At 41.6% G+C, this 21,550-nt stretch overlaps 1 protein-coding gene across 7 annotated transcripts in view; it reads left to right on the forward strand.

The window, feature by feature from the left end:
- The first annotated feature begins 14,444 nt into the window (after positions 1-14,444).
- Positions 14,445-21,550, forward strand: part of LOC135513987 (E3 ubiquitin-protein ligase RNF220-like) — a 165,174-nt gene continuing 158,068 nt past the window's right edge. For all 7 annotated transcript variants that reach the window (XM_064937072.1, XM_064937106.1, XM_064937081.1 and 4 more), the window contains exon 1: positions 14,445-14,766. The gene's annotated coding sequence lies outside the window, so the exon portion shown is untranslated. The remainder of the gene's footprint in view (positions 14,767-21,550) is intronic.

Raw genomic sequence — 21,550 nt, forward strand, 5'->3', positions numbered from 1 at the left:
AAATAAATGTAGTGGATATGGTAAAGCCAAAGCCAAATAGAATGTCAGATATCCTAGGGAACATCCATTTGAACCATAAAAAATACTATTTTATTTGTGTTTTCACTCTCAGGGCCATGTTGTTAGGCGCTGGCTATCCGGTGTCCATAAATTCTATCCTGTTCTGTGAGTGTTTCATGGTTGATCATCTTAGATTTATTTTCAAATATACTGCTGTGAAATGTACTGTCCACTCAGAGCGGCAGGTTGTTTTTCTGGGATTTACTCTCTGTTAAGAAGAGTTATGTACATTCAGCGTTTTACGCCCCGTGTCTTGGAAACAAAGCGTTTCCCTCATATTTCAAAGGGAGGTTCCAAATCCACTGATCAATCTAAGCCCTGACTCACAAATGTGCTCTAGCAGGAAAAGGAGCCATCCAACCAATGTCCTATTTGATTGAGATCTTTCTTTTCCGAAAGGGTTTTTCATTTAAACCTTTAGATGCAGGATTCTGTTCATAGTATTTGTCTTTCTATAGCAATAGACAAACAAATCATTTCATAAGCCAAATAATTAACAACAAACGAAGCCAAGAAAATACACAACAGAGCTGCAAATATTGGAAGTAATATGTAACATGACAGTGTTATTACCATGTAACTACACACACACACACACACACACACACACACACACATGCATAGATCCCCAAGCTCACACACACACGCTGCTACTCCTCACATCTGACCTTTGGTATTTGGTGGGGAAAGGGCAGAGCCCACACATTAGGGCCGGGCGCCCATGGTGCTGTTTTCTCATGGCCTGGGGGACATAATGCCGCATGATGGAGGAGGGCAGAAGCAGGGCATATGTCTCCTAACAGCAGGTGACAGATACAGGTGTCACTTTCCTCTGTTTACCCCCCTATGTCCAGGGGCTCCTTCAGTGCATTCATCCCCTCTACAATGCACCTCCTAGCTTCAAGCTTCTACCCTTATCTAGCTTTACCCTCTCTATCTATCTATCTATCCCTGTTTTATCTGTCAGGCTTCTCCCTTTTTCTGTCTCTCTTTCTCTTTCCCCTCTTCTATCGTTTACTCTCTCTGGCCCCTGTCTTTATTGCCATTTATTTATTTTCTCTCATTCTTCTTCCTCCCTCCTTCTCTCTGTCTCCCGCCACCCCTCCCTAGCTCTCTCTCTCTCTCTCTCTCTCTGCGGTGGCGATGGCAGGGCCCATGCTAATCACGGGTGACACATCATTGAGGGGAGCGGGCTGTTTGCTGTCAGCAGTGTTTTTGCTTCATAATTATTTCACGAGTGTCACGTCAGTGTCAGCCTCTCGGCTAACAGAGAGACAGGCGAGCCCACGGGGGGGGGGGGGCTGGCAGGCCCACGGAGGGGGGGGCGGCTGGCAGGGGGAACCGAGCCTGTCACGAAACCTCACTGTTAGCCAGTTCCTGCCAACAACATCCAGTCCGCCACCGACGCTAGACAGTCTCAAGCTCTGCGCTATGGCAACAAAACAGGGTGGGGTGAGGTTGTCTATGGGACAGGGTGGGGTGGGGTTGTCTATGAGACAGTGTTTCTGATTTATAACCAACAGATTTGGAAAATTGCTGTGTTGTTGGAGCGGCTGTTGTTTAATATACTGTATTAAACAGAAGACACACAGGTATTCACAAGCATACAAGCGCGCAAACATACACAAATTCTGTCTCTTGCTAAGTATGATATATTTTCTAACATGGCTATATTGGAACTTTATACTGTACAGAAATGCTGTGAAATGCTATCCTGTATTGTAAACAAGCTAACCACTATGTCCCTATCATATCAAGCCTATGAAAATATTCCCGTGTCCAAACAACCATCGTCTCTCTACGCTACAGAATCCTATTTGAACAGAGAATAAGCTGCCAAAACATAAAGGAGTTGAGAGGAAAAATCAATCCCTTTGACTAGACAACTATGATACTGTGTCTGACCGGTTATCTTCAGCTCGCTGAAACCCCTGGAGAAGACATGACCCTTTATCCAATAGTAATTGTCAAAGCTTTTTGCATGGCTCAGCTTTAAAAGACAGATCCCACTCAGGCTTCTCAAATCCAAATCAAATCAAACGTTCTCCTTTCCTTTCCCAGACTGAAACAAACATCTGCTCCTCTATTTGATATCCTCCCATGTTCATTACCTTATGAGACTTCTAATGTCCCTCACCTGTCTGCTGCTGTTCTAAACCACCTTCAACATCCAAGGCAGGGCCTTTGAATACACTAGAATAGTGCACGTTGTGATGGGAGGTTAAATAGCAGGCATTGTGAAAGAACAGAAAGAAAAACAATGGTGGTGGTTGGTGATTGGTGAGGTACAATGCACCAGAAAGTGAATACAGAGGAATGGAGAAACAACAAAGGGCTGGTAACTGGATTTGGTCCCTGTTTTTCTTCGCTTTTCTGGTTTCAGAAGCATCTGTGCTGAGAGGAAGGGAAGCAATCAATGATTTAAACAATAATGCCGCTCTCTGTATTCCCCGTCACACTCCCGCCCGCTCGCTGCTTCGAGGACTGTCACACACTGTCTCTGTGCCGACAGCTTATCTTGCGCATGCTGCTACTCCATCTTGTAGCTGTCTGCAGGTGCCCTCGCACTTGCTTATGCTCCCTCCCTCTTTCTCTCTCTCTCTCTCTCTCTCTCTCTCTCTATCTCTCTCGCTCAGATTCTGTTACCCACACCATGCCTTCACTCCTAGTTAATACACTGTGTCCTTCTCTAACTCCTTCTTCCTCGCTAACTCTCCATCTCTCAAGAACAACAGCGTTATACAATTGGCATTGTTGGCTGCCCTCAGATTTTCCTCAGATTTTTTTTGAGATTTTATGAGTCAAAGTTATTTGACAGGGCAGAGCACAGTGGTATTCTCCCAACAACATTTCCTAAACCAATCAGAAGGCATGGAGAGTGAAGAACTGTCGGGTAGCATGACTCTCTCCCTCTCCTCTCCTCAATGAACCCCAACCTCAGACTCATTTCCTACTGCCGTTCCACAGAATTTGGCTCACGCTTAAAGGTATCAGGTTTAATTAAGCCAACGTGACAAACAAATTAAATCTGTCACGTCTTGTTTGCATAGACCAGACAGGAATTCAATACAGGCCGCTATGTTAGTTTGGTGGGACTTCTCATCACACTTCAACCTTGGCAACTTCATTGAAGCGCCGAGACGGAACACACAAGAACAGTGACAAGCTGCAGTGACGAGATGCAGGCCGGTAAAGTTCAAAAGTCACCAGTCTACTTGTCTTTACCTTCTGTAGAAATGAAAGCTGTGAAATCAATGTTTCAATAGTGACCGCGGGCTGGGCTGTAGGCTCTAGTGGAGGGACGTGAGCCGTCCAGTCCCCACGGTCACCATGGAGCGGTAATCTCTGTGTCATCAGCCAGGACACTGGGACACTGGGACCAGGTCAAGGGTCAGGGGTTAGGGGTCAGGCCCACCTGCAGGGCAGGGCTGGCTTTAACCATCTCTCTACCACCTCCACCACCATCACCCCCACCACCAGCTCATCAACCCCCAGCCGCTACTCTCTCTGTGGGCTGATGGCTGTCAGCGCTGGGGATCTAGTGGGGCTCTAGTGGGGCTCTAGTGGGGCTCTAGCTGGGCGCAGAGCTCATTATGCCTGTCGACTGGGACTGAGACTGCTACTGGGATGGGCGGCTGATAAAGAGTGCAGGCAGGGCTCAGGGCTCAGGGGCTGTCACCTTGGCAGCTGTGGTGGTGGCTGCTGGTGGTGTCTGGCTGGCTGTGTGACATAGTGCTCAGTGGGAACAGTGGGGGGCCATGGCACTGAGCCTAGTACACTCAGAAAGGAGGAGAGAGAGGCAGCTCCATGCTGGTATTCTGATGGTCCAGAGTATCTCTCATACTGACTGAACTAGTATGATCCAAAGAATATAAAATAGGCAAAATAGTAAAACAAAGATTGTTTAAGCTACATTATCTTAGTTTGTATCACTGTGAGGACCTTCATAACACAATGTATAAATGAAAACCAACTGACATCAAAAATACTTCAAGAATATAATACGTAGCTGTGGAGCAGCCTCCGGGCTGTCTTTAAGTGAGACAGTCCATCTATGTGCCTGGTAGTACAGTGGTTTTGTTGTAATGACGTGCCTACTAGACAGACCTACTAGACTATGTAACCGTCTCTCATCAGAACATAGAGCAGACCAATCAGAGAAAGGAAGGTCTCCCTCAGGGCGAGGCCACGCTGAACGTTCAGGGTCAAGGGTCGCCTGACGGAACAGAAAGCCGCAGTCACACCGCCTCTCAGCTCACTGTCATAATGCCATAAATATGGAATGACTGAAAACAGAGAATCTAGTGAAATGTGTTGATGGACCAATTCAATTAATATTGTTTGACCAAAAATGGAAGTTGGATGTTTTGGTCAACAAATATTAAAATATAGGCTAATAAACCCATAATGATGACCATAGTGATCCCCACCTTACGTTGGTAGATTACATATAGTAGAACAGTTATCAAGGTAAAGAAACCAATTTGGTAACTGTGTCTACCGCCATCAAAATGTAAAGTCAGCCCCTACTCAGGCTCAACCCCTATGTGCTCTCTCTGACTTCCCATATTATCAAACCACCACCTCTTTCCCGAGGTCAAGTCATGTTTACTCATCTGACCCTGCAGGTTCCCTCCTAAAAAATACATGAACAATAAATAAGAATGCCCCCTGTCCCTCCCTCCCTCCCCCTAACCCTCGGTCCACCTGGTGTCTGCTCAATACGGCCTCATCTGCCCGTGTTTTGAGAGAGAGGGGAAATGGAAATCAAGCTGCGTCAAACGTCAAGTCCCCTCGTTGTCCACGGTGACTAATATCCTGTGTGTCAACATCGAGGCTTTCTCCAAGCAGAGCCCTATCAGGAAGTCCATCTCCCCCAGGCACAATGTTGCTGCCTGATAAGACACAGGGGCAGGGAGAAAGGCAGAGTGAGAGGGAGAGACTGGGGGAAGGCAGAAATAGAGACTGAGGCAGAGATAGAGCTTGAGGCAAAGACTGAGGCAAGGGCAGAGGAAAAGGGAGTGGCAGAGGAAGAGGCAGAGGGAGAAGGAGAAGCAGAGGTAGAAAGAGGTAGAGAGAGGAAGAGGGAGAGACAGAGAGAGAGGGGCAGAGGAAGATAGAGAGGCAGAGAAAGATAGAGGCAGAAGAAGCAGGAGAGGCAGAGAAAGCGGGAGAGGCAGAGGCAGAGGCAGAGGAAGTGGGAGAGGCAGAGAATGAAACAGAGGCAGCTCACATTTAGCGCTATCTTGGCTGGTCATAATCACAGCCCCACTGTCAGTAGGAGGTAATGGGGGGCCAATAGAGGCAGTCACTTTAAGTGATATCTCCTGTCTGTCTTCCAATAGGCAGAGGAGACCGTGTGTACACATTTTATCAATGGCAGTTAGGTCCATCCAGGGACATCCATGGTCAGAGCACAGCATACAGCTGCTTTAGGACTGGGCTTGATTAGTCGATGTGCTGTGACAGCTTGTGGGTGGTAGAGAATATTTAATTGTCTTGATTTAACCATTTTGATTTAGGATGAGCAATTTATACAGGGTGGCATTTTAGTATTATAAAACGCTGTGGTCTTCGAGTGTTTTCTATTGCTATCATGTTGGTTTATATAAGTGCCACATCGCTATAGTGTTACATCAATGTTACGAGACAAATGTCAGATTGTGTAACTAAAGTCAAGGTGAAATTAAGATTTCAACATTTGGTAAGTTTGTTCAATGTGACATTTACACATGAGTGACAAATAAGACACAATTGCGTCATTAAACAATGACTTGAAACAAGGACAAACCATTCCACAGGACATCCATCAATCTTCTAGATCAATTTTCAAAGGGCAACACATCAGGAATAAAGGCACAGGTTAATCTCTGGAAATTACATTGTTATTAATAGTCCTTTCTCAGATATTAATGCCCGTGGAAGAGTAACTAAAACATTAATCAAATCTGATGGGCAAGTCTGTCTTTTAGAGTAAAACATGTCCTCCATTGATTGCATTGAGTGGTATAATGTATCTGTCTCAATGTACTCACTTTCAGTAATACCTCTGTTTGGAGTTAACTACTAAATGTATTATAATTTCATAATAGCTGTTGGGATAATTAGGTTAGTAATACAAAATAAAAAAATTAAATATTGAAGTTTATTTTGAGAGCATAATGATAAACATACAGCATTCCAGTGCATTTATTTGTAACCTCTCTAACAAGGAATTATTGTTAACCCCCCCCCAAGAAAACAGTGAAACCATTTGTTGACTTGCTCTTACTCAATGTGAGAATATTCATGCCTTTTCCACACTTAGAAGATAATTATTGTTATTACCATCAGGGTTGAAATCACCCGACAAGGACATGTCAAGACAGTTCAAATGCACACACTTTTCATTGCAGTGAAAAGAGAAAGAAAACGAACAGGGCAAAACATTTCATTGCTGCAAACCACCACAGGGTCTACGGCTCAAATGGCACCCTATTCTCTCCATGGTGCACTCCTTTTGACCAGAGCCCATCCTGGAACATGTACACTGTTGTAAACACTTCACACTACACTCAGAGTACACTCCGCTGAGAAACGTCTCAACAAGGTCTGGATCAAAGGAGAGGAGGAACAGAGGATTATTATACATCATAAACCAGGAAGTTTGGGTCCTGGATGCTGATTGGCTGAAACAACATTCTCGCCGTGTGTTTATCAGACAATATACCACTGGTATGATGCTAAACTTCTTGTTTACTGTTATATGTACAGTGCATTCACAAAGTATTCAGACCCCTTGACTTTTCCCACATTTTTTTATGTTACAGCCTTATTCTAAAATTGATTAAATTGTATTTTCCCTCATCAATCTACACACAATACCCCATTATGACAAAGCAAAAACTGTTTTTTTAAATACTGAAAAATAACATTCACATAAGTATTGAGACCCTTTACTCAGTACTTTGTTGCACATCTGTCAGTGATTAATTACAGCCTCGAGTCTTCTTTGGTAAGATGCTACAAGCTTGAGACACCTGTATTTGGGGAGATTCTTCCATTCTTCTCTGCAGATCCTCTCAAGCTATTTCAGTTTGGGTGGGAAGCGTTGCTACATGGCTATTTTCAGGTCTCTCCACACATGTTCAATTGGGTTCAAGTCCAAACTCTGGCTGGGTCACTCAAGGACACTAAGAGACTTGTCCCGAAGCCACACCTGCATTGTCTTGGCTGTGTGCTTAGGGTTGTTGTCCTGTTGGAGGCTAAACCTTCACCCCAGTCTGAGGTCCGGAGCCCTCCGGAGCAGGTTTTCATCAAGGATCTCTCTGTACTTTTCTCTGTTCATCTTTTCCTCGATACTGACTAGTCTCCCAGTCCCTGCCGATGACAAATAACCCCACAACATTTATTATTATTTATTTTTATTTCACCTTTTTTTAACTAGGCAAGTCAGTTAGGAACCAATTCTTATTTACAATGGCGGCCTACCAAAAGGCAAAAGGCCTCCTGCGGGGAAGGGGGCTGAGATAAAAATTAATATGTTGCCACCACCGCGCTTTACCATAGAGATAGTGCCAGGTTTCCTCCAGGTGTGACGCTTGGCATTCAGGCCAGAGAGTTCAATCTTGGTTTCATCAGACCAGATAATCGTGTTTCTTATGGCCTGAGAGTATTTTAGGTATGTACCTTATTTTAAACTCCAAACGGGCTGTCGTGAGTCTTTTACTGAGTGGCTTCCGTCTGGCCACTCTACCATAATGTGCTGCAGAGATGGTTGTCCTTCCACAGAGGAACTCTGGAGCTCTGTCAGAGTGACCATCGGGTTCTTGGTCACCTCCCTGACCCAGGCTCTTCATCCCTGATTGCTCAGTTTGGCCAGGCGGACAGATCTAGGAAGAGTCTTGGTGGTTCCAAACTTCTTCCATTTAAGAATGATTGAGGCCACTATCTTCTTGGGGACCTTCAGTGCTGCAGATGTTTTTTGGTACCCTTCCCCAAATCTGTGCCTCAACATAATCCTGTCTCGGAGTTCTACGGACAATTCCTTCGACCTCATGGCTTGGTTTTTGCTCAGACACGCACCGCCAACTGTGGGACCTTATATAGACAGATGTGTGCCTTTCCAAATCATATCCAATCACTTGAATTTAACACAGGTGGACTCCAATCAAGTTGAAGAAACATCTCAACAATGATCAATGGAAACAGAATGGACCTGAGCTCAATCAGTCTCATAGCAAAGGGTCTGAATACTTGTGTAAATAAGGTCTTTCAGTTTTTTTGTTCGAAAAAACAACAACATTTTTGCTTTCATTGTGGGGTATTATATGTAGATTTATGAGAGGGGGGGAATGATGTAACCCATTTTAGATTCAGACTGTAACGTAACAAAATGTGTAAAAAGTCAACGGGTCTGAATACTTTCCGAAGGCACCCTATCTTAGTGACTGGTTCATAATAGCAATAAGGTACCTCGGAAGGTTGCGGTATATGACCAGTACACCATGCCTAAGGTCTGTTCTTAAGCACAACATGAAGCAGAGTCAATATACAACATGCTCGGACCTTATTGCCTAGATAACCGCTCACACAAACATCTTCAACATCTTGTCTTTATCTTCTAATGTTTACGGAAATTGCTCACTTATGCAGATAAAACATATTAGATGGCACTTCTGAGCATGTAGATTAGGAAACCTCCAGGGCTTTGTTCTGTTTAGCGACCTCAAGTGTAGGCTAATACGACATTTTGACATGTACACTGATTCATCATCGCAATGATTCTCTCCAAGTTTCTATAAATTACCTTCTGGAATAGCAGAGAGTATACAGTATGTCTAAGAGGAGAGCATCAGACAGAGGCTACGGTCTGTCATTAAAGGCATCGTCCTCGTGTCTCCTCTGTAAACACCCCTCCAAAATGGCAGCTGATAATCCAAATGCAATGTGACAGGAGCGGATAGGGCTGTTTTGGGACATAGCGCTTTCACTTCTACTTAGTTTCTTGACACTTGAACTTTGTTTGGGGGATGTTGTGGTGGACTGGGGCTTACAGAGGTGACACCATCTTGTTGTCGGTGTTGCTTTTTTTTAGCGAGGGACAAACAGAAGAATCTCCCTACTGGAAGATTCTCACGTTGTGTCACGTTCTGACCATCGTTCGTGTGTGTTTTCCTTGTTTTAGTGTTGGTCAGGACGTGAGCTGGGTGGGCATTCTATGTTGTGTGTCTGGTTTGTCTATTTCTATGTTTGGCCTGATATGGTTCTCAATCAGAGGCAGGTGTTAGTCATTGTCTCTGATTGGGAACCATATTTAGGTGATTGTTCCTGTCTTTGTGATTGTGGCAGCAGATAGGACTGTTTTGGTTTTTTCACGTTTCTTGTTTTGTAGATTGTTGTACATGCATCTTTATTAAAGATGTACAAAACTAACCACGCTGCATTTTGGTCCGCCTCTCTTTCCCCAGGAGAAAACTGTTACACGTTGAGTGTTTTACACGAAGGATAAATAAATTAAGACGTGATATATGGTACACGAAGGAAGTTATTCCTTAAACAAAACGTGTTGATTTTGATTTACACCCAGGGCTGTTTCTTTAATAATTTACAGCTGCGGGAATTGATGGTCCTGAACTGGGCATACTGCTAAATCTGTATTGCCAAATAATGAGATTTTAGCACATGAGCATATAAATTATCTTCTGATTTGTCTCCGGCTGTTTGTCAGTTGCCTTGTGCTCCCGGTCATGGATGGCATTTGCCTGTGTGCTCTAATGGCTGAGTTACACTTCGATAGATGAGTCTTGATGCCTTCTAGTTCTCTATGCTGCTGGGTAGAGGAGAGGGATGGAGGAGGGGGGATATAGTCTATGGCTATGAAACATAACATATGTGCATAACATACTGCTAGCAGCTATACTCCAATCTGTGAATAATTGTGACCTATCCAGATTTAACTCTATGTCCAACATCTTGCGAGGGAGTAGTTTTTAAAGCAACTTATCAACACAAATCTTAGATCTGTTTAGCAAATCAATGCAGCTGTTTTATTCGTAGAGAAATGTAAATGAAAGCATATCATATGAAGGAAGAACACGTTTTTCTCATGATGAAATAATAGAAAATGTTACGTGTCTTATGTGTTTATCATCATCAAATAACTGCTGTGCGTGTTTAGCCATTTCATTCCAATATCTACATGTTGTGTTTATTTTTTTATGACAAAGAAGGCCTCGGGCAGATGTCATTTAATGTTTAAGATAATTATACATTGTCTCACAAATAGCCTTACAATTGATGAAGGCGTGATTGCTTTTTCTTTGAGGGCTGTATTTCTGTATGTTTATTTTAGTGGAAAAGGAGGAGATGGGTATATCATCTGTTTTCAGCTTTGTCTGTCTATATCAAAAGAAACTTGAGAGAGAGAGAGAGAGAGAGAGAGAGAGAGAGAGAGAGAGAGAGAGAGAGAGAGAGCACACAGGCAGTAGGTGGATGAGTGGCATGTGACATCAACTAGGAAGTAAACTATCCTATTTCACAGTCCCCCTTACTGCTGCCACTGAATCAACCATGGACCTGTAAAACCTCTCTTTCTCTGTCTCCCAATACTCCAAATAATGCATTCCTCTTTCTCACTAGGACATTTTGAAAAAAGTGACAATATCTATATTCTCTATGGCAATGCATGATAATATATAGGGCAAATAGACAGTATCCATCCAGGCCTAATAGTTACCTAAAAATAATGTTTATGCCTTTTCACCAAGTAATGGAGCGGCAAATGGGATAACAAGGGCTCTTGATTTGTGGCCATCTTTGCAATTACCACATTTCCTGGCCCTGTTTAAATTAAACAAGCCATTGATTTTATGTTGAATATTATTGTGCTATATTCCTCAAGAGCGGTTTTGATGGAGCTCCAGAGTGATCGGAGTTCCAAGCCCCCCTCCCGAAGCCCATCCTAATAAAAAAATACAGGGAAAATATCCAACGCTCCCACCCAGGTGTCTCATTCCCGACAGCAAGCAGACAAAGTTTGCACCACAAACGAGCCCTGCCCCCTGTTGGAGTATGACACACGCCTGGCCCGGCCTTTAGTTCCATTTGAAAACCTCTGTATCAAGTAGTTTCTGCCAAGACTCAGAGAATCAGCTGGTGAGCCATTTTTAGAGCCCTGATTCTGCTGAGGTCCCCAGAGCCTTTCATCGTCTCGCTGTGCTGCTGTCCTCACTCTATCCTGTGTGTGTGTGTGTGTGTGTGTGTGTGTGTGTGTGTGTGTGTGTGTGTGTGTGTGTGTGTGTGTGTGTGTGTGTGTGTGTGTGTGTGTGTGTGTGTGTGTGTGTGTGTGTGTGTGTGTGTGTGTGTGTGTGTGTGTGTGTGTGTGTGTGTGTGTGTGTGTGTGTGTGTGTGTGTGTGTGTGTGTGCACACGATCCCTTGCAGACCGACGCAGCAGACCCTGGTGATCCAGTTTGAACGGGGTGTCTGCTCGTCCAGATTGAAATAAGAAGAACAGTACTTAATGTAATTTCTGTGGAGAAAGTTGCTCTCTCTCTCTACTTGGTCCAGCTCACATCCTGAGCTCCAGTTCCTTTAATGCAGCATGGCCTCTAAAGTGGTCTGTTACAGAAAGACGTTGGCAGAAAGGAAGGAGGGGGAGAACAAATGAGTGAGTCTGCTAGCTGGCTGCATTGACTTGCACCCAAACACATTCAATCCACCCTCCTTCCTTCTCTACACACTTATCTGGCATTGTCAGGGAATACATATCTGTACTCCAAGTCTCTAGTTTGTGTGTGTGTGTGTGTGTGTGTGTGTGTGTGTGTGTGTGTGTGTGTGTGTGTGTGTGTGTGTGTGTGTGTGTGTGTGTGTGTGTGTGTGTGTGTGTGTGTGTGTGTGTGTGTGTGTGTGTGTGTGTGTGTGTGTGTGTGTTTGGGTTGGGGCAGATCTTTTGTACTTTTTTCGCAATAGAGAATCCTCATATGATCATGATGTGAGATGAAGCTTTCTAGCACCATGAATTATTCAATCAAGCGTGGATGGGGATTTTTTATTGATAGGTCTTTAATGCTTTCATAGTCATGATAGCTGTACTTCATTGGTTTAATGATCTCTCTATTAGAGATGGCTTCAAATAGGAGCAGAAACAGCTAAGCTGCTACTGCTAAGTTACAGATACTCAGTGACAAAGGGACCAATTTAATTGTGCAGAAAAATAGCAATTCATTTAGCACCTTTCAACACAACTGCTCTCTAAAGATAACTGCCAAAAAACGAATAAGCATCTCAAACACAGTGACAGTTGCATTAATGTCAGAGTAAGGACTGTTAATGTATCTTGCACAGCTTCTTTTGTATGAGATGTTATAGTCACAGACTCTGCAATGTCGCCATGTGTCAGTATAATGAATAATTAAGAGCAGAAATGAAGTGTCTGTCATTAAGGCAGTGCTGTTGAAAGACACAATGGCCATTAATTGCTCTACCCTGTGCAAAGAGTCATGATGGACTGAACTACCTAGTAATTCAAATATTGTTGGAAAGGTTGCGAGTTAAACTCATATTATAGTTGTTTGGTGTTGTCTCAATAGTGAATTTGATCTAATAAACAGTAGTTTGTAAATGCCATGTAGGATGTGTACACACACTCATTTGTTGCCTGTGATGTGGGACAAGTAAATGCAACATTCAATGTTTTTGCATTTGCATTTATTTCCCACTGGGCAAAAACTGGTTGAATCAAAGTTGTTTAAACCTCATTTCAACAAAACAATTCAAATTGATTACGTTGAATCAACATGGAAAACTGATTAGATTTGTAAAAAGTAATCAATGTAAAGGAATTGAGTCTTTTTCTCCACCCAAATGAACCTAAATCCAATGACATGGCTACCTTTTTTCTTGATTTCATGTTAGTTGACAACTCAAACAAAAGTAAATCAAAACCAGAAGTTGAAATGATGACAGTGCCCAGTGGGTTACTTATTTGCATATCTATTTGAACAGTGCAGTTGAGTGAATGTGTCGATGTCCTCTGTGTGTTTGTGTATGCGGTGTGCTGAACTAACTGGTTTCAATGGGGGTGTGATCCTTTTTGTATGTTGATGTGAAAAAGAACATGTCCATCCTGGAGGGACAGTCAAATTCTATTCTATTTTAATCTATTCAGTTCGAGTTTAAAAAGTCACCATCACCTTCAGTTTGACCCCAACCCTCATCCCTTAACTATTGGTATATACTACTGTCCTACTACTGTACCTCTAATCCCAAGACCTCAGCACCACGTACAAAAACAATACATATGTTTAGGAGTGTTAGGACATTTGGTGCTCCAGTCCTGTGAAAGAGGTTATAACAAAGGCATTTTAAGTCAATACACACCAGTCCATTTAGAAACATTAGAGGTTGAGCTGAGCCATTTGATTTTGAATTGAGAGAGACCTGGGACACAGGTAGGCCTCTTCCCAGTTCCCTCTAGTCACACTCAAATAGAGGTCATTAGCAACACAACTAAGTGATAATGTGCATGCATGCAGCCCATATGCAAGGCTACTGAATCCCCCTCCCACATTATCCACTTTAGGGATTTTACAGTCACAGATAACCTTGGCAGTATGGCTGTGGACTTGTCTTCACATAACACTACAGTCATCGACAAAGTAATTCAACAAAATAAGAGTTACATTTACTGTTGAAATACACTTTAAATATGATATTGTCCATCTACTTTACAGCATAGTTTAATAACAATGCATAGTTGTTATGGTAAGTATGTGATACTAGTTTCAGACACATTTCTCTAATATTTGATGGACAATACATGCAATTCCATATCTTTCCAGCAGGTGGATAATATCTGAACAGCCCATTTACTGGAACAGTCATGCAAGACCGATGCAATTGTTTTCTTACGTTGTTGACACCAACCCACAATAGACAATGGTTTAACCAATCTGTATAAGCAACGTAGCACAGGACATCCTAACAAATGTTATTATAGTCACTAAGAATTGTACGGCTTGCAAAAAAAATAAAAAATAATAATATATAGATATATATGTTTATATAAAGTTATGCTAAATGGTAGGCTAATTACTTTGCATAAGCAGCCTGTTTTGAGAGGTTCACCAGTATGGAACTTTGTCATTTTACTGCTAGGCCTACTGTAACGAGGGCGCACGCATATCTTTGTATTTGATTGGAAATAGTCTCCAGTTAAGATGTACCTTTTGTTTAGAAGTGGACTTCATTTCTATGGCGAAGATAGAAGAAAATGCATTCACTGTTCACAAAGCGCACTGAAACCCACCCTGGGGAAGATGGATGGATGGAGAGAGGGGGGCTGGGAACTGCGAAGGGAGGAAAGTGGAAAGGGAGAGAAAGTCAGTCATTGAGCAAACCAAGCGCTGAGCGGCAGCACTGCACCTAAAACACTGTTTGCGAGCGGCTCATCTACCTTTTAGATCCAATCTCTGCCTTTTCTTCGTTATTCTTCGACTCCACTGAGATTCCCTTTCTCGCAGAGGTACATGCAACTCACACCACTCTGATCACTAGAGCTGGGGACAGCCTGGCTCTCCACCCCGCAACATTGCAGCGAGGTGTTACTACTTTTCTTCCCATGCGACTCCGTTATCTCCGGTGCTTTCGCCAGCCTGCCATTGAAAAGTTTCGGTTGTGAGGATAAACGAATATCTAGGACCTTCAAAGGGATTGTTTATAACAACGTAAGTACTCCGAATGTTTTGACAGTGATCCCATTGTGTTGTGCTCTACTACCTATTGGGATTGTGTTGTCGTCCAACTTTAACGCACAACGAATCTGGCTGTAGGCTATCCGACTTTTCAAGCGTGAACTCAAGTATCAAATGCCTTAGCAAGCTACTGATTGTGTGGTCGTCACCCATGCCTCTTGACATGTGACTGTTGTTCACACTCAGTGTTCAGAATTGTAAGTGTTTTTCTTAGACTAAAGTTTGGCATTTTATCATCAACCCATGTGACACATACATGAGGCTACCCTACCTTTCCCAGCGCACTGTTTCCAAAAATATGCATTCTAACTTCTGAACCCGTTTTGGGTAAACTTGGTTTGAAACATTTGCAGTGTTTTCACAAGTTTCAGGGTAACTGATAAACTTGACCTCTTTGAGCTTTTTGAGTTTGAGCTTTTACCTCATGTTTTGAACGTTGCCCTCCTGAGCGCTCTGTTCAGGTTTGGTCGGAAAAGGCATAGGCTATCCATCACATGTGGAAAGGATCACCTGACATATAGCCGACCTGTAACACCAGAAGTTTTACTTCAAATCCAGGTAGGCCTATAAGCAGTTCTGGGTAGTCGTGTCCGCTATCTGGATGATGGTTTACAGTGGGGGACATGGCCAAGAAGTTGCAACATTGTTCCATCTAATGCGCGTGAACTACTTTTAGTCACCCAAAGAATGCGGTGGAGAAATGTCAGTCGTCACAGATTAAAAGTGAAAGTGTTGGTGTCTTTGTGTAAAACCTCAATTAGGCTACCGTGTAATAAGGTGCTTGTAACCATACTTGACTGTGACTATTTTAAATACATCGATTATATCTCGTAGCCGTTAATTATTTTTTAAACCTAAAAAAATATGTATTTTTAAGTTATTAATGTTTGAACAGTGGTCATAATATTTTCTGCACAACACCCATACACAATAAACTAAGGTATTTGGAAAAGTGTAAGTGAAGCATAGTGTACATTTAGCCTTTTGTGTGTATGTGTGTGTCTGAGCGTACTTGAATAGCCTATATTTAAAGACAGACAGAGCAAATAGCCTACTTGTTGACTAAGGTTGCGTAACAACCATCAATTATGTTCACTTTTATCATCGGAAAGAAAAATCTTAAACTAGTCAACTAGTCTGAGAGTGACCCGATAGAAAGGAAAGGGAAACACCTGTTTACTACGGACCACTACAATTTACATTACAGCTGGAAGGTTTCCGCCAACCGACGATTGTAAACTAGTTGCTCCAAAGTATAAAGAGTCGATGTTAATTCACAGTTGATGAAAAAAATGAAAACAGCCTATAACATTCATGAGCAGTGTTTGTAAAATCTCACTCACTAATTGAATTTAATGAAACATTTTATAATTGTGCAATGATGTTATAGTCTAAAGTTTTAGATAGGCCTATTCGTTTTTTTCCCCAATAGATAGAATGAATAATTGTTTGCATTTTAAAATGGAATGAACGAGTTAACAAAGACTTTGTTAGCAAGTTGCCTTGTGTCTTTTAAGAGTGTTCTATTTTTCATCTGTGATAAACATCTTAAATGTTTGCTTTCAAAATTTCTATAAATTGCCTGTTTACGTGCCATATCATTGTATTTATAGCGGTTGTGACGGAGGGCTGCAATTAACTATTTTTTTTTGTCAACTGGAAAGATTAGAGTCGTAGACGTCATATCCACCAGTCGACGCAGACTTAAGTTTCCATATTTTTAATGAAATTATATTGGCCTAATTGATATGTGTGTAAGCTAATTGACTATAGCCTATTGTTTAAAAAAGAAAAACTTTAAAGTCTTATTTCACAAACATTACGTGAAAAAAAACGAAATCAATTATTCAGAAATTGTCAAATGGTTATTGCCTAATTTAGGCCTAGGCTAGATAAAAAAGAAAATAAATACAAATATATATATAACACTAAAACACACTTTCGTCGCTTCAGATGATTTATCAGCATTGTTTATCAGCATAGTCTCAAACGTCCTATTTTTTATTACCCAATGTTCACCTGAATTATATATTTTAAAAATTAAGTTATATGTAGCCTATAGGCCTAAAGGTGCTCTCTCACATGCGTCTCATATTTCTCCGATTATTTCCGCGTCTGATTATTTCTCTAATCCTGGTAGGTTTTCAACAAGTATAAAACAAGTTACGTTTTGGCGTATGGTCTAGTAGGCTAATTGATACATCATAATTAAGATGATATGCCAGTTATATGATAACCATTTAAATATTAAAGTATGTGCAGACAAATACGGATATTTTGGGTCTTCTAAATGCGTTGAGCAGGTGGAATATCTGACTGATCTTTTCACAGCGCAACAATTTGTTGAGAAGAAGGACATTTCCATTGGGAAAAATATATTTTTTCCTTCTTTTTTGGCTAATCAGGCCTACCGCTAACGGGCAAGGTTATGTGAATTAATCACCTACATGTAGAACATTTGGTATTAGTTCTCCCTTAGCTTATTCAAACGATTGGCTACTCCGTATTTGTTTTACGTGGGAAGAGTCAAGCAAAAAGAAAGTCTAGAAAAGTAAAAGATGATTTATTTGTCAGGTTTCGATTTGTATCCCCAGTCCTTCGTTTCTATCCCTCCCAGCAGCGATGTCAGCTGTTATTGCTTCCCATTGATCCTCTTTGCAAAGTGAGAACTGAACTAAAATGTATGTCGATTCCAGTGCCCGAATCAATATCTAGAGTTATTTTAATCTGGATTTGAGCGTTGTGGAATTAAAAAACTGGAGAGGAGAGCAAGCAGGCGGAATGAAACACTATCCGTTCTCAATTTGGAGAGAGCGTCTTCTTCTCTGTGTGTGGTTCGAAAGCTGCACTAATGGGAGGGAAAGGAGAGACAGAATCTAAGATTTTGCTGCTAAAAGTAGGCTATATTTCATATTTGATCAATAGGAAATTATTAACGTCATGATATACATAATAATAATATATTTACTTACTAGGCTACTGATCATCCGTTTTATTCAGATTTACACAAATCCAGATGACATAGATAGTAAATTAACTATGGATTACTCTATCGCATCGTCTTGATGACGATTGGTCTATTAGTTCTTTCAATATCGAGGCTATTTATTCGTTCTTTATTAAAAACAGAAGGGTCCGCCCACCACATCCCCTCCAACCAGTCCCTATCATGTTTATATTTTGATTTGCTAACAAACACTTGACTGAAAGGTCATTTGTCATGCAGATGGTGGCATGGAATGGTAATTAAAATGAACCTCTGTCGGTAAATAACAAGTGTTTGAACATAGGGTTTAGGATAAATATATCGCCCATTCACCCACGGTTTCACCGTGTGCCTTTTACATTTGTTAAAAAAAATATTTATTAACCAGTTGGAATAATTGTAGGTTAGTCAATTTAATCAAACGAACATGTTTTATTTTCACCCAAATTGCATTAGTCTGACCACTTCCCCTGTCATTTAGAACTGTTTGCGTTTCAAACTGCTTTTTTAGCCAGAGCAAATATTTTAAATGTTGTTTCAAATAAGGTTGTCTGGTTTTCTTTGTTGTGCTCTGGGGCTGGAAAATGCTGAGAAAATTGTTGTGGCTATTGGCTAATTCGTTTCATATTACAATATTCGATCTGATTAATCATACAATACATCCGTTCTATTATTTCCTGTTTGTATGATATTGTTTTCAGTCATCCGTTTCATAGAAATATCGGCATCACGTTTTGAGTAACCTTCATTTTTTCACATATTTTTTCCCTTGTGATTTGGAGTCTATTTTGGTCAGTCTTGAGGACATTATATGCTGTTTATGTCTGTAGGCGACTTAATGTCCAAATTATATTCACTTTTCAGATGTTTTCTGTCACCAGTGCTTTTTGAATGAAGGGTACAAATCTGAGGGAGATGAAGACAGGGAGATGAAGACAGGGAGATGAAGCACTGGAACTCGTTAGGCCTATATCTGAAAAAACCTTTACTTTTATTGCTTTTTACAGTGTCCACATGAGTAGGAAATTACTATTATGATATTTGAAAGTAATGCATTTTATTGAAAAATAACTGCAAATGATATTGAATAATGTTCCGTTTTGATGATTGTTGCTTGTTTCCATTTAGTAGCATATTGCCAGATATTTCCAAAAGCCTTTTTTGTAACGGTTTGACTGAATTGTACACAGCAGTACTCCACCAGAGGCCTTGAGAACAGGAGACAGTTCAGGGTTTGACTGACTAATTGGATGAGTTTTGTTCAATATAATTATCAGATATTTTCTTTCTCAGATTTCCCAATTTGTCAATTATCTGGACCAAAATTTAAGAGCTTGGAAATAAGTAAATTCTCTTCCCAGAAGGCATTATCAGTGCATTTGCTTCAATCGATTGTAGACAGATATCTTTGTTTACTTATTATCTTCCTACTGTCATGGCTCGGGAGTAAAAACACACCGACTGATGCATACACACGCACACACACACACACACACGCACACACACACACACACACACACGCACACGCACACGCACACGCACACACACACACACACACACACACACACACACACGCACACGCACACGCACACACACACACACACACGCACACGCACACGCACACACAAGCGCACACATGCGCACGCAGGCACGCACGCACGCACACACACACACACACACACACACACACACACACACACACACACACACACACACACACACACACACACACACACACACACACACACACACACACACACACACACACACACAGTGTACTATACCCATGGATTATGAAAGTGTAGTTACTTTGTGTAAAGACTGCTTCGAAGTCTTCTAAATGTCAGTTTCATCCACAGCAACCAACTCTTCCCTTCAATATCGCATGGCCCTGCTCCTGTAGTAAATAGCAGCTGTGTTGGTTGAATTAGTGTGTGGTGTTTTACATTTTGAGCTGGCCAACAAGTTGTCATAAGGCTTTGAGGCATGCTATCATTGTGCTGCTCACTGTTTGTTATTGAACATCCAGTGACTTGCCAGCTAGGCCAGTGGTGTCCTCACTCCTCAGCCCAGTCCAGGGCTCACTGTCCCCAGGCTCAGCCCAAACCCAGTGCAGGGAGCTGGGAGCGTGGAGGCTCATAGAGGAGAAAAGCGACACAACTCTCTCCCCTCTCTCTCTCTCTCTCTCTCTCTCTCTCTCTCTCTCTCTCTCTCTCTCTCTCTCCCTCTCTCTCCAAATATGTTGTACTGCTTCAGTGAGTGAGATGGTCAGTGGTGAGAGACAGAGAGGGAAAGAGGGTTCTCTTTGTATTCCACGGCTGGCTTTGGCGCTTTGGGAGCTAGACACGACACCTTGCAAATAATCTGGGCTTAGCGAGGAATTAGTTGTCTCAGGTGGGTTGTGTGAGGCAAGCAGTCCATCGTCCCCTGAAATGAATAGCCTCGGCAGGTCAGGAAACCCCAAAAATATTTTGGTCTGCCATGAATCAATGTGTTTCAATTTCCTTTCAGCTCACAACGGCTTATTTGGAAAATAAATCCCATTCTCCTTTTGGCAGTTAGAGCTGAATGTCACTTTGGGTGGGTCACACACCGAGCCAATGGTTAAAATATAAACAAAAAGAAAGAGAGCGCTAGGATTTCTTAATATTTTTAAAGACTGATTGCTAGATATTTCATTAGTATTCACCTCTCTGTGTCGTACACTCCAGTAAAATGTAGTAGTTGTTAGTGAACTGCCATACGAGCAGTGTGGCACAGCTTGTCCAATCCTTATTGATTTTGAAGCTGAATATGCCAAAGTGTCATTATTTCTCAGCACTGTAGCATGTTTTGTACAACAGCAACGGCTGCTGCTACATTGTATTGAATAACTCCCTGTATAGATTTCATATTGAAGAGGACACCTGATTTTGATTCAGAAGGAACATTTGAGCTTTGTTGTGTACAGAGTCACAGAGGCAGACATGAATGACTATATTTGAATAGTATTGACTGTCCTCCGGACATCAACCACAACCATCTGTCTAGAATACTGAGTGAAATGTCCAGTGCGACACAAACACACCCAGCCAACCCTTCCACCACACAGACAGTTGACTCTGCCTGTTTGTGTCATAATGGCAAATATTTGATGCCAAATTCCCTGTGTCAGGCGGCTTAAATGTATTTGACTTTTACCTAGACGATCATGTGACCTAGACGATCATGTGACCTAGACGATCATGTGACCTAGACAATCATGTTTTACCCTTTTAAGTGACGTCTCAGTAACTGTCACCTGTATTAAAGAATATCTTCCATAATGTCGAGAGGTTTTGTCCCCTTTAGCCTGAGTTGTTTTACGGTGCCTATTAAAGGACGTTTGGCTAGTTTGTGTGAAATACAGTGTAATTAGCTGCTCTGAGATGTGCCAACATCTTCTCACTATGTGTATTAGAATCACATGCAGATGAGGAGAGAAGAAACACCGCCTCTAATGTTTCGTAGGTTTGCCAGTTTTGGTAGAGCAGTTTTAAAACTATATTTATTACTGTATTATATATGCACATGTAAATGTGTCTGGTTCCTATATTATCTATAAGCTATTTTTACATTTTGAGAAATCAACTTCTTTTGGAACTTGTGATTTTTTTAAAATGATCTGTGCTGTTACGGTGATGTTTTTTTTATTGATTAAATAACGGATTGTAATTGGGTTTGTCCTGTGCATTTGTCTTGAATTAAAGGAAGTCATTCATTTTAATGTCATTATATTATTTGGATAGTGTT

The sequence above is a fragment of the Oncorhynchus masou genome, chromosome 3 (genome assembly GCF_036934945.1).
Source record: "Oncorhynchus masou masou isolate Uvic2021 chromosome 3, UVic_Omas_1.1, whole genome shotgun sequence".
NCBI lineage: Eukaryota > Metazoa > Chordata > Actinopteri > Salmoniformes > Salmonidae > Oncorhynchus > Oncorhynchus masou.